The sequence below is a fragment of the Syngnathus acus genome, chromosome 16 (assembly GCF_901709675.1).
Source record: "Syngnathus acus chromosome 16, fSynAcu1.2, whole genome shotgun sequence".
Taxonomy (NCBI): Eukaryota; Metazoa; Chordata; class Actinopteri; order Syngnathiformes; family Syngnathidae; genus Syngnathus; species Syngnathus acus.
Genome location: NC_051101.1, coordinates 9,442,076 through 9,454,589, shown reverse-complemented (window position 1 = coordinate 9,454,589; position 12,514 = coordinate 9,442,076). Strand labels below are relative to the sequence as shown.

Here is a 12,514-nt window from a genome sequence, read left to right as displayed (position 1 = left end):
ATTGGGGGTGGTGGCCGTCTGTCAGGTCCAGCTGTACCACAACTAAATCAAATCAACTAATGCGTTCAAAAAGTTGTGGTAACGTAACCACCTCCAGATGATAGTCGTGAACTTTATTTCTGTAACTGTGTCGGGTAAACTACAAGTTCATTGGAGCCAACTGGTCCTCGTATTGTGCAGAAATATCAGATATATGCATCCATTTTGCTTTTTAACCAATAAAAGAGGCTGACAGATTGATTTGCAGGAGTTTCAAATTAAGATCAACAATTAAAACTGTTTTGTTACACAGAATCAAATTTAATTTCAAGTCATTTTGTTGGGGAAGAAAAAAAAACATTTCTCTTCTTGGCTGCCTCGCTGACTGTCTTGGCTCGCTACAAATGTCAACCACCTGACACGTGGGGAGGAAACACCACTGCGTAGCATCTAATGGACACTCACATTTCATATTTATAGCGGCACTTGCAATATCTTCTGTACCTTAACGGAAAATTAAATACAACCTGTGCCAAAGCGAAGAACACCCAAGTTTTACGTGTCGCAGGTCAGTGCACAATTACGCACAAGATACGTCAACATCGATATGTTCTCAGGTGCGAGGTAATATCTCTTTTCTTGGCTCTGTGCAGTTAAAGCCATTAGCTTTGATCCAGCCACCACTGACAAAAGTCACCCAACAAGCCGACTCATGACTTTGTTTTCATAGTGTGTAAACCACCCCCTCTGCAAGTCTTTACGGTGAAAGGTTTCGCAAATATTCCTCGGAAGACATTCGGTGATAAATGAGCATCATTAGAAATTCTCTGACGGTTAACCGCAGATGTAAAACGAGGTATTTGAGTTATTCCGAGCGCATAATATGCCATCTTGAGCTATCACTATAATCTTGGCCTTGCACGGATGCCTTGTCATGTCGCATTCCTTGGCCTTGGCACCGGCTTGGCTATGCTAAGCTGGTGTGAAGTGCTGTGTGACTGCTGACAGGTGGCAGAGTCTGAGAAAGGGTCAGCTTAGCAGCTACCAGAGACACCTTATGAGAAAAGGCTTGCGAGAATAGCTTAACGCAATTACACAGACAGGAAAGCCTTGCTTGGATTGACCTATTCTTCATCTCACTGAACACAGAACAAGTAGAACCAAATCAACATTTCCAACGACCAGTTTTCGCCCGTTATTTTGTTTTGATAAGCTCTCCTCCAATCAGAGCAATTGTTTGCCTGCTGTCGGGATCTGTTGCCATAAAGAATGATCGAAAAGTAGCAATCGAATCTTTTTGGAAAAGTTTCTGTGCATATGAGAGAGGAAATCAGAGCTTACATACTTTTCGAGGTGTGGTGACATACCTGCATCCTAACAAACATGTCTAAGCATTAAAAAGTAAAATGGCAATATTTTGGACAACCCCCATTAAGAGCTAGTCATGCATCCAAAGAGCGTGACATTGTCAAGGTGGGGAGGGACTGATCATAATGCCTACAGCACCTGTGGTTTGTGATAAAAAATAAATAAAAATAAAGGTATACTGACTCACAGCACTGCAGATTCCACCGTCTTCGTGCAAGGTAAAATGTCGTGATTTCGCCACTTATTTCGCCAAAGTCAGTCACGGTATTCACATTTGCAAAGATTATGGTCCAAAAGTATGTCAACAAAAACCACTGCAATGCAAGACATTCATGGAATGAAGTTGACAAATGGTGCACACAACCCCGTTTTAATTTGTGTTTTTTTTTTGTGTCTCTAACAGAGATTAGAAATTCCTGGCAGCAGAGGTGAGGGCATATGGGACTAACAACCTTGCACAAGACATTATGATTCATTAGCATTAGCATTGCAAAGGTGATATGGGATTTTCTTTCAATATTCCTTTTGCACAATCAGTCTCTAGATGACAATCTCTCAAACCAAGAGAGGAGTTAACAGGCTTAACTATCCTTCCAAGGGGAAGGGAAAAAAGACATCCAGACTTTGATCTCGACTCAGCAGGGGGTAAACTTTTTACGCATGGCTGCAACAATGGGTACATATACCGGAAAGAAAAGGCAATCTTGCAATCTTGTATAACGTCAGCGAATGACGCAAATTAGGTTGGATTATAGAAATGTATCAATGTGTCAGAAACAATTACAAAAATGAATGTTGAATGCTTCAGACAGCCATAAAAGCCAAAGTCTGCTTTACCCCATATAGAGAAAACGACATACGACCCATCCTTAACCCTAACCCTAACCTAAACCTAAATCCTAAACCCGACCCAAAACATCTTTTGTTAATCATTACCCATTTCAGCACTTTACTACCTGCTGTACTTACGTCAACGTTATGCCCTTTCGGGTCACACTTGGGTTTCTGACAGCTGGAGCAAATAAAGGTTGGCTCGCTTCCTCACCCCTAAATGAACAGGCCCCAAATTTGTTTGGAACCAAACCAAGACCACCGAGAAGACTTGGTTCGGTTGGCAACTGGTGCCCGAGTTTGATTAGTGTGTCGACACCTGACCAAATCAAGCAAGAGAAAAAACAAGCAAATGTTCGATTTAAACGGTAAGCCCTAAGTTTCATGAATTATTCACCAGGAATTTAAGGAAAATGAGAAAAAAAATGTTTATGTGAGCGCACGCAGCTGCCCTGCATAATTACAGCATAACAAGTGTAGACAACGAGGGCCGAGCACACTGGCACCACTTTCTGACTGGTCCATGTTTTTGCATTTAGATACTTCATTTTTCCAGTACTCCCCCTTCCTTTCTATCTCTCCCTCCTCGATCCTGTCTTGACCCTTTGCCAATTTTACCAAAATTTTCAGGCACAGCTGGTAGTGGTTGTGAGGAATACCAGTGCAATCCTTCCAAGTGTTTTTGCAAAAAGTCTTTTTCGTGACACTGCCATGACATTTATATTTCAATATTAAGAAGGAAAATTATTCATGGTCTTCTAGCTCCTCTCATATCTGCTTTGAAAAGAAATCCGGTTTGGTACACAGCCCCGAATCTGCAAATGGAATACAAAATAGCTCAAACCACAAAAAAGATTCCTGGCGATCAGCAGCAGGGGGTATTAGTGCTAGTGCTCTTGATTGTATCGCTCGCTTGCCCACTTCCATGTCCTCACCAGACCTTCACCAAGAAACGAAGGAAATATTCGCTTGCCAACTCTGTGCAAAACATTTCCTTTGCTGTGGCTCACCTCATTTTCAAATTAAATGTCTTTGAACATGTATGGCAGATTTCTTCTCAAAACGTTCAAGAAAAAAAAAAGTTTACAATTCAAGATTTTCATTCAACTGCTTGTACTCAACTGTATTGTTTATTCTATAAAATAAACATGTATATTTTTTTGGTCTTATGTCTCCTTGTCAATGAGTGAATTGGAAATGATTTGCGAGTGAGTTTGAAATGAGTAAAACAATCATATTTAAATATCTTCAAGTTGTTGAAAAGTGTGTCAGAATCACTTGATTCTGACCCATCCCAGATAAATGGAACTCTGGAAACTTTTGACCAAGGCAGCTGGCTTCCATAAAGTCCTCAAAGCCGCCATTGCACTCTTTGTAGAAGCCGCAGGATTTAGTTAACAGACAACACAATCTCCCTATATTCTAAATATTACATGATTGGAGCAAGAAAGTTAGATAAGCAGCACAAAACCATTACAGATTTACAAACACAAGAAATGTTTGGACTGAGAACAACAATGAACAGTGAGATTTGCATAATGCATGATGGGCACAATAGAGGAAATTTTGCTCAATGACTTAAACAAACGTTGAAAGTTTGTTAATGGGAACCAGAGGTGGCTACGGACTTGTTTGTTTACATGTCAAGGTAATGGACCTGCTATTTTATTTGTTCTCATTTCAATGTTTCTGTTATGTTTGATCACAAGAGTTGAGGATTTAATTGCCAAATGTATCATTGCTTTTGTACTTTTTCCATGATTGACTAGCGAAGAAGTCGAAGACAGCAAGTTTAAAATGAAAGGTTAAGATGCTTTGGACCAACGTTTAGTTCGGTCTGCTCAATTTTCAGATGACTGGATGGTTTTAAAAGATTATGTTTTATGAAAGAGAAAATCCAATTCTATCTTTGGTAGAAATTGCATGATGTGGTTTGTTTTAGCCGTTTCCAAGTTTGTTTGCGGTATATTGTCGTTTCTAACTGTAGTACTATTTTTTAACTTTCTTGAACACTTGGATGCCGGTTAAGAATGCGAAAATACTCTGACACATTTTTTTTCCCATTATTTCTTATGGGAACATTTATTTCGGACTTCCACTGAGACTGATCAAACTTCATGATGCTTACTCGTTTTTTTTATCTGGTTTTATTCGTGTACTAAAAACCCTAAAAGGCCCTACACGTGGCGGCCTGTGTAATATTACCTGGAAAAATAATGAGTATGCGCAGCTCTGCTCCTGAATTTAATGGTTTCCTCCATGCTTGACCGGATCCACTCCTCCACCTTGTTTCATTAAAACTGCCCTGGTTCTTTTAGAACAAATAACACCCTGATAGATATACTACCCCTTTAAAAATAATTTGTGAAGAAGGAAAATGGACTACAAATCTATTGGCAATTATTAACTCCGCAATGACGAGACCGAGAAATCCCTGGTGTAGTTTTCCCCACTTGAAGAGGAGGTTTCTGCCACTGGATACTTTCCACTTCAGAAAATGACCTTTGACCCCCTGATATCAACAACGCCTAGAGCCTGACTGCTTCATCAAGTGCTAATTGCCCCTTTAGAAAAATACACCATGTTTTGGGATCTGTAGGGGGCAAGTCTTTCGATTGCTTGTCATTTGTAACTGATGAGTTCAAGCTTTGTGAAGATGCTGCATTGTGTGAAATTGTTGACTGACCTGCCCAGACAGACTGTAAGACAGATAGGAAAATTAAGTAGTTTTTTTTTTTTAAAACGACCGGAATTGATGGTGGCCATAGTGTTTTACAAAATAGTCTTCTTTAAGATGCATATTTGTCAGTACTTATTTATCAAGCAATATTAGGTGACTCTTACTTTTTTTAGCAGCATCTCCTTCTGATCACTGCAAATATTAGATTTTGACATTGTGATGTATCTTCTGGGATGAGACAGCCAAGGAATTTCCTGAGAGGCATCACACCAAATGTTGGATCCAGAGAATGCCGGGATTGTACTTTTTCCACATTTATATTTTCATTTGGTGCTTCCACACTGGGTGGATAATATAAAATAGGTAGAGCGTGCTGGGCAGACATCTTCAGAAATAAATCCTGGTTAACTGACTGGGCGCTTTGATTTATTTGTGCTTTATTTAGAAAACTCTCTCTTAATAATCTGGCATGAATTTGCAAATATTCCTCACAGTGTTGTTTTTCAATTTGAGATACATAGTTGGTGTTTTGCGTGTACTTTTGAAGTGTGTCAAAACAATCAGCTGGAGGAAGCATGGTGTATTATTCACAACCTCCCATACAGTGTTTCCTCGGTTAACCACTGACCTCAATCGTGTTTTATTTTTTTTTTTTTACCCTCTCAGCTAATGTTAACACAACCACAAAGCATCTCTTTATAAATGGGCTTCCCCGAAATAAACATTTACACAAATATAAAGACAACTGTCTCCCATGCTGTTTGTGTCAAATGTGAATAACTGCAGCATTTGTGGAAGCTTTGTGGGAGTTTGGACTTAAAGCATGTTTTTTGGTTGTTCAATAGGAAAGCTGGAGGGGGTGACAGCCGCAGATCTGGTCGGAAGATCCAACTGTGGTCCATTCTCACACTGGCCAACGAACCATCAACTGACACATTTTTTTAGTGACCTGCTCAAAACACAGAGTACATTTATCTTCTCTTTGTTTCGATGACATGTGCAAAACCAAAACAAGCTGACGAGATGTCCTTGTTTCATTTTAGAACATCACCAGAAGAAGAAGATCTCATCCTGCCCACCCTCAAGGGGATAGAAACGGACTAAAATAAAACCAGATCATTTGTCTGGCTCATCACGAGGATGTATTTGACCACTGTGGCTAAAGGTTGAAATTAGACAATGCATGGCAACAGTCATAACTAAAGAATAACAATATGTATTTGTTAAGATTATACGCTTTACAAGTCTCACAAGACTATTCAACTTGGAGGAGGAAAAAGTCTTGTGAATCCTTGTTGTGGACAGAAACCATAATAATGTGTGTGCATCCCAGCAATTTGAAACCGCAAAGGCAGAACAAAGAGTAGGAAATATACTGGCATCATATTTAGACCACAAACAAGCCCAAAAAAATGAATTATTTTTTAACTGAATTTGAAAGACCACTTTAAGCGTCAAGTCTAATCTCCCATTAACTATTCCGCAAACCATGTCACGTGACAGAAAAACATAAAAAAATCTTTATTGATTGCATATTATGCTTTTATTGGTGTACATGGGGTAAAAAAAATAATAATTAGGTGCTTTCAGGTTAATTTGTTTCTAGCTGGCACACCCTCAAAACAATTCTCAACTTGCTCATTGATTTAAAGCTGTACACAAAAGTGCAAGTAATTTGAAATAATCTCTGTCTATGTCAAAACATTTTGGATCAGATCCTTGGAAAACCAACAGCTTACTTGGTCTTACATTCTGATAGCTTTAGTCTTGTTAACTTCGTGAGATTTGTACATTGCGTGTCTGTGTGTCAAACTCAAGGCCCGGGGGCCAGATACGGCCCGCCAAATAATTTTATGTGGCCCGCGAAGACAAATTGTGCATCAAATTCGTGTCATTCCTAGAATTGCAAATTGTCCTCACTTTTAATAATATCTATTTCTTAAAATATTTGACCAGTTTTTACTAGTCTGATTTGAAAACGAGTTATTTGTCAGGTTGTTTTGTAGCTTTTACTGTATATAATATGAGGTGCTCAGACATTTATTTGGCTTGGCAGTCATAATGGCCCTCCGAAAGAAGCTATGACACCAAGAGTTTGACACCACTGGTGTACGGTATGCCTAATGTCACTGGTTTGGAGACATGGAAGGCCAAAAAGGCACAACGAAAATGGATTGACGCTTCTTACCTGAAGACTTTATAATTTCTCAACTAATGGACAGTCAAATCTGAGAACAAAACCATACGTGGTTCAGTATAAAAACATACTCATCATTTGAGTACGTTTGATTTGAATAAGACTCTCTGGGTCGTCCATGTCTGGTACTGTCGTTAACATAGAGCACATTTCTAGACGGACATCTGGCGTTTGCCGTTTGCATATGTTCACAAAGTGAAAGCTGTCTATCCCCAGAACACATGTGGGTTAGATCAGAAAATAAATGAACACCAGTGCGACACGGCCACCAGCTGACCAGTTTAGGGGTTAGGCTAAATATACATTCAAGCACATGTAAAACGGTGAGATCAAAATATAGTATGTAACATTTGAAATGTGAGGCCCCCGGGCTAAAGTCTCTAAAGAGAAATTTAGCTTGCTAATACCTTCTTTAAATAGAAATAAATGACAATGTTTTCTTAATCATATTCAGGTCACTCGGTATCGCGCTTTATATAGCCGAGATTATCGACAAATGAGAATGATTATTTTAAGGATGAGGGAGGATCAAGTAACAAACCAAAGTAGTCATGTGATGACAGTAAGAATAATCTGTCAGACTTTGGGTGTTGGTCAAAACAAATTAGTCGAGTCAGAAAAAAGTGGTTTGGTATTTCGGTCTGCTGAAACAAAAATTGTTTATATATGGGAAAGAAATTGTGTGTAAGGTGTTTATTTGTGTATGGCATGATGATAACATACCCCCTTCAGTTGAACGTATCCAATTATAGTCCATGTCCGACAGAACCGGTGTCATAATAATCCAAAGAATACGTTATAATAACACCTTCAATTTCAAATGGGTTTTTATCTGGTAGCAAAAAGATTGTTTGTTGAAATAGTTTGAAATCCTATTCCAATAAAGGCTGCCTAAAAGCTTTTTGTTTCTGTTAATGCTACATTAAACCAGAACCTTCCGTTTGCCAAGTCAGGAAGTGAGCATGTTCCTTTGGTGGAGACAAACATCCGCAGAGATTCAAAACTTCGGCGGGGTGCTAATTTGTCACGCTCTGCGCAACATGTTCGATGTATATGAGACTATTCAATCTCCTGCTGGCTCTCTGAGCTAATCATGAAGAGCGATGTCGATGGACGGAATGAAATGGATTCCTGCATTAAGTGGATGAGGCCCTCCTCACTATGGGACTTGAGTAGCAATATACTTCACATATGGAGCTCTTTCTTCCCACATCCCTCAGAAACCCCCGAACACAAGTGTGCCTCAAGCAAGGCCCGATCGTGGACTGTCACCGGACCAATCAAAACCCTCCTCCTGTCCCTTCACGGAGTCTATTCACACGGAATAACAACTAACGCTTTCTTCGGCTCGTCTCAATCGGCTGCACTACGCTCTCTTTGTCATTCAATGCAATAGCGAGCCCAGGATGTGTTAGCTGACACTGGACTCCTCGCTCCCGCTTTCTGTGGACTCGACACTTTCCAAAGATAACACTAGCCAAAGATTTCCACTCGCGAGCAGGCCGAGGCACTGCTGAGGCAGCCTTCCTGATGGGGAACAGACCAAAAACAGCTCAAGACATGTCCCGCAGACCCAAATCCAGCCACATGATATTCTTAAATTATCCGGGTCAAAATCGGGCACTATCAGGTACCACTAGTAACACACACGATAACGTTGTAGTGCCTTAGTGTAAGATGCTAACGAATTAGACTTCACAGTCTCCTCTCTGCTTTTTTTGGGATAAAATAATCAAAGCGGCCAACAGAAACATGTCCAGAAGCAAATCAAAGAGGCCCTCATTCTCCTTGTTCATGCCTCAACAGCATACGAGCATCAGTGAAAAACAAAAAAGATGGGAGGCAAGGGTCTAAGGCTCATCGGATTGCAGGTCCTCACATAATACCTGTTGCAGGCAGACATATGTGGATGATATTTTCTATTAAGCAAGAAGTCAAATGAGAATTCCGGCTGGTGTCTGCAGCCGGAGCGAGCCAGCGTGGCCTGGCCGTGTGCAGAGTCGCGCCCCGCATGACATCTTAGAGGGGGGAACATTCCAACGTGTGTTTCACACTGCTTTGGAAAACCACCTTTCCCAATTTAGAAACAGGGGGCACAAAAAAAAAAGCGGTTTGGTTTAAAATATTAATGCGGCAAATTAGTATAAAAGCGAACCATAAAAGACAATATATGAGACATTTCCCAGACACGTCATGGAACGATATTCTTTCATTTAAGAACTTTCCACAGGAAGGTAAGACTGAATTCCACTTGACGTTAATCTTGGAGCTGTTCAAAGAGGCTCGGTTCATGTTTTAAAAGACACACCGCAGGGTTACTAAAATATTTCCTCTCCGACAATGCTCTTAAATTCAACATCAAGTGGCAGGGGGCTGACGGGATTTAAATTCAATTGCAGTTTACAGGAATTGTCATTGTGTCCATAAATTACTCCATGACAGGACGTGGTCACTTCTCGTCAGTACAGAAACGTTCCGTTTCCGACAAATTCACGGTCACTTATTCAGAGGATACCCGGCCGACAGAGTCAGGCAGGGAGTGCGTGCGAATGTGAGAAAGTGTTTAACAAAACCTTTATGACCCCTACTTGGTCAACCCAAGTGTAGGAGGGGATAGTATTATCCTGGTGAGCTTTGCAGGGGGTCCTCCAGGTGGCTCACAGGTTTAGCTGAGGTTAAGCCCGGTTGACCTTGTCTCTCGGCTGTCTGAGAGACCAAAGATACAAAGCCTGTCAAGGAATTGATGGCAGCTGACGTTGAAATGTCGTGCTCTCTGGAATAATACAATTACATTCAAGTCAATCCTATTTCTATATCCCTTATCCCTTAACTCATTTTTGTCACGGGCTGCATTGTAGTCATAGTTTCCTTCGGAGGGGCATTATGACGCCTTATATCATATACAGTATAGGCTAAAAACTGTTCAATATTTTTTTTTAAATGAATGCTAATAAAAATTGTGAGCATTTTTCTATTTTTCACCAGTGCAGACAATTTGTAGTTTTAGTATTGACACATGAAGTCTTTGCGGGCCACATAAAATGATATGCCGGGCCATATCTGGCCCCCGGGCCTTGAGTTTGACACCCATACCTTATCCTGTTCAGGGTAGCTCGAAGCAGGAGGCTATCCCAGCTCAGAGAGAGCCACAGTCAGACTACACCCTGGACTGGCTGCCAGTCAATCACAGGGCCAAAGAAAAAGAAGCAATTCATAAAAACACTCCAATGCAACCAATCCATGCTTTCAAAGTAAGCGTTGTAATGTTTGTCATTGTCCAAGCAGAAATCTAAAACTGTGACTCTGTTTATTATATTCTCAGCAAAACAATATGTTTAGACTTGAATCTGTATAATTCTTAGTTTAATAGCCCAGTGTCATTTAAAACAACTTTGATCAGCTCTATTTTCACTTTAGGGGTACACACAGGCAAGTGACAATGTGCAAACGAAATTGCATTGCTGACCAAATAAACAAAGTTTGAGTGCAGACAATTGCAACTGCTTCTTCAGTAAAGGAAAAAAAAAAAAAAAAAAAGAGTGTGTCTAAGCATGTCACATTGGCTCGGAAGGACTGGGGGAGGAGGCAGCCGGTGTCATGTTCAATACTTTATAAGCTTAAGTAGCTGACTGCTGCAAACTGTAGACTGTTACTAATAACGTCAAGTCAGGAAAAAGACTTGGCGTTATCGAGCCATGTAAGATTTCCAGTTGATGACAAGCAAAATAATCTTCTGTGGGTTTATTAACAAATCAAACAAAAGATTCCTGCTGCAACACGCTCCACAAAAAGTCAGTCAAATGTTAAAAATGTGCTATTGGTTACCATCAAAATAATACATTGTGTCATTAATCCTGTACCGCAAGGTTAAAAGGTTTAATTTTAGGACAGTCGCTGTCAAACTTTTTATTTTTTTATATTGACAACATTAAATATATGTGTTCATTAGTTTTTTTTGGTTTTTTTTGGAGGGGAGCCATTCGGTGTACACCAGTTGCCGACGCTTGAGCTAAAAGATATAATTACGAGCAGACAACACATACTTTTTCCATGCAGGACACTCTTCCAGCACAGCTGCTCCTGCCTCGCTCAGTCAACTGCATTGAGCTGCATAAATGGAAAGTTGGCGCAAGTACGGTACTCATCCATAGTTCATGATGACACTACTAAATATTTTAGTGTATGGTAGTGTGATCCATGATTTTTTTTTTCTTTTTTTCCCTTTTGGATAATAATAAAAAAGTCAATTTCGGGATGGTTTTAAGAACAAGTCAATTTTGGAGAAATTAGTATAATCGAGAAAATGAAATAGGGAAATTGAAATAAAAAGGGAAATTTCAGAAAAAATGTGCTATTTTTGAGGGGAAAAAATGCCAGAATTCCTAGAAAGAAAAAAAACACAGCGATATAGTTGAAATAATGAATTAATTACATTTTTGTGTGGCAACTAATTCAAAATAAAACTTCATCTTGGATTTCACGGTTGAACACAAGGGATTCACCACAGAGAACAGAAAGAGCAACAAGTTTAATTGAACGTAGACTTGCGGAGACAAGAAGACAAAAAATTTCACATTTCCAAGCAAAGAAATCAAAAGCTTTTATTCAGGCTTGCATACAAAACATCTACACAAAACAGTTTAACGCATCATTTGTTGTATTATAATGATGCTTGAATGAGCACAGAGCATCCCACCATATGCAGATGAAGTGTCTTTTCTCCTCCACCACGCACATAGCCGTCAAATTGAAGTATTCCTTTGAACTACCCTCCCACATGTCTACTTGCGTAGTCTACATTTTTCTAACCAGCAGTTGAGACAGAGGCATCGCCAGCAATGCTGACCAGCAGATTAAGTGTGCTCTCGGCTGATGCTCCTGCAATTCATGCCGCTGCCTCCTCTCTTTCCTTCTATCTATGGCCCTTTTCATTTGCTTTTGGGCAAGATACAAAACTTCTCTAATCGTGTCTTGCTAAGGCCGCTTCAAGTGGTCCACTTAAGACCCATGGACTGGTGCTTGAGTTCCTTATTGAAGCTCCCGTGGGGATTGAAAGAAGACAAGTGGAATGTGTTTTAACCATTTTGATGCAGGTCTGGATCTTAATTGCTTTGGCTTCTTTGACATTGAGATTTTCAAAGAAAATGTGAATCTTAAAAAAAAGAATTCATGTACTGTTTACAATTTACTGTCGGTGATGCCATTGGAGATCATCTCGCTATTGTTTGACCTTCTAGTTGTAGACATCTGAGTGCTACGTAGGCATGATACACTTTTATATATTTTATTCTCCAGCAACCTCATTCACCTCATGTTCTTTATGCTGGGAAAAGAATGACAGCCCTGGCAAAGAGCTGAGCGAATAACACCAAAAAGGATATTATGTTTCATTATAGGCTCTGCAATATAAATATTATTTATCCCACTCCTGGCTTGCACTTGAAGCTTACATCACCTCT

General features: G+C 39.9%; 1 protein-coding gene and 1 long non-coding RNA gene across 5 annotated transcripts in view; one reads left to right on the top strand and one right to left on the bottom strand.

The window, feature by feature from the left end:
* The window catches only part of fhod3b (formin homology 2 domain containing 3b), a 67,497-nt gene that overhangs the window by 39,522 nt on the left and 15,461 nt on the right, over window positions 1-12,514 (bottom strand). The window lies entirely within an intron of this gene.
* On the top strand, window positions 4,281-6,585 carry LOC119136339. Its single transcript, XR_005100711.1, has 2 exons — window positions 4,281-4,901; window positions 4,973-6,585. It is a non-coding gene; the product is annotated as an uncharacterized LOC119136339 (long non-coding RNA).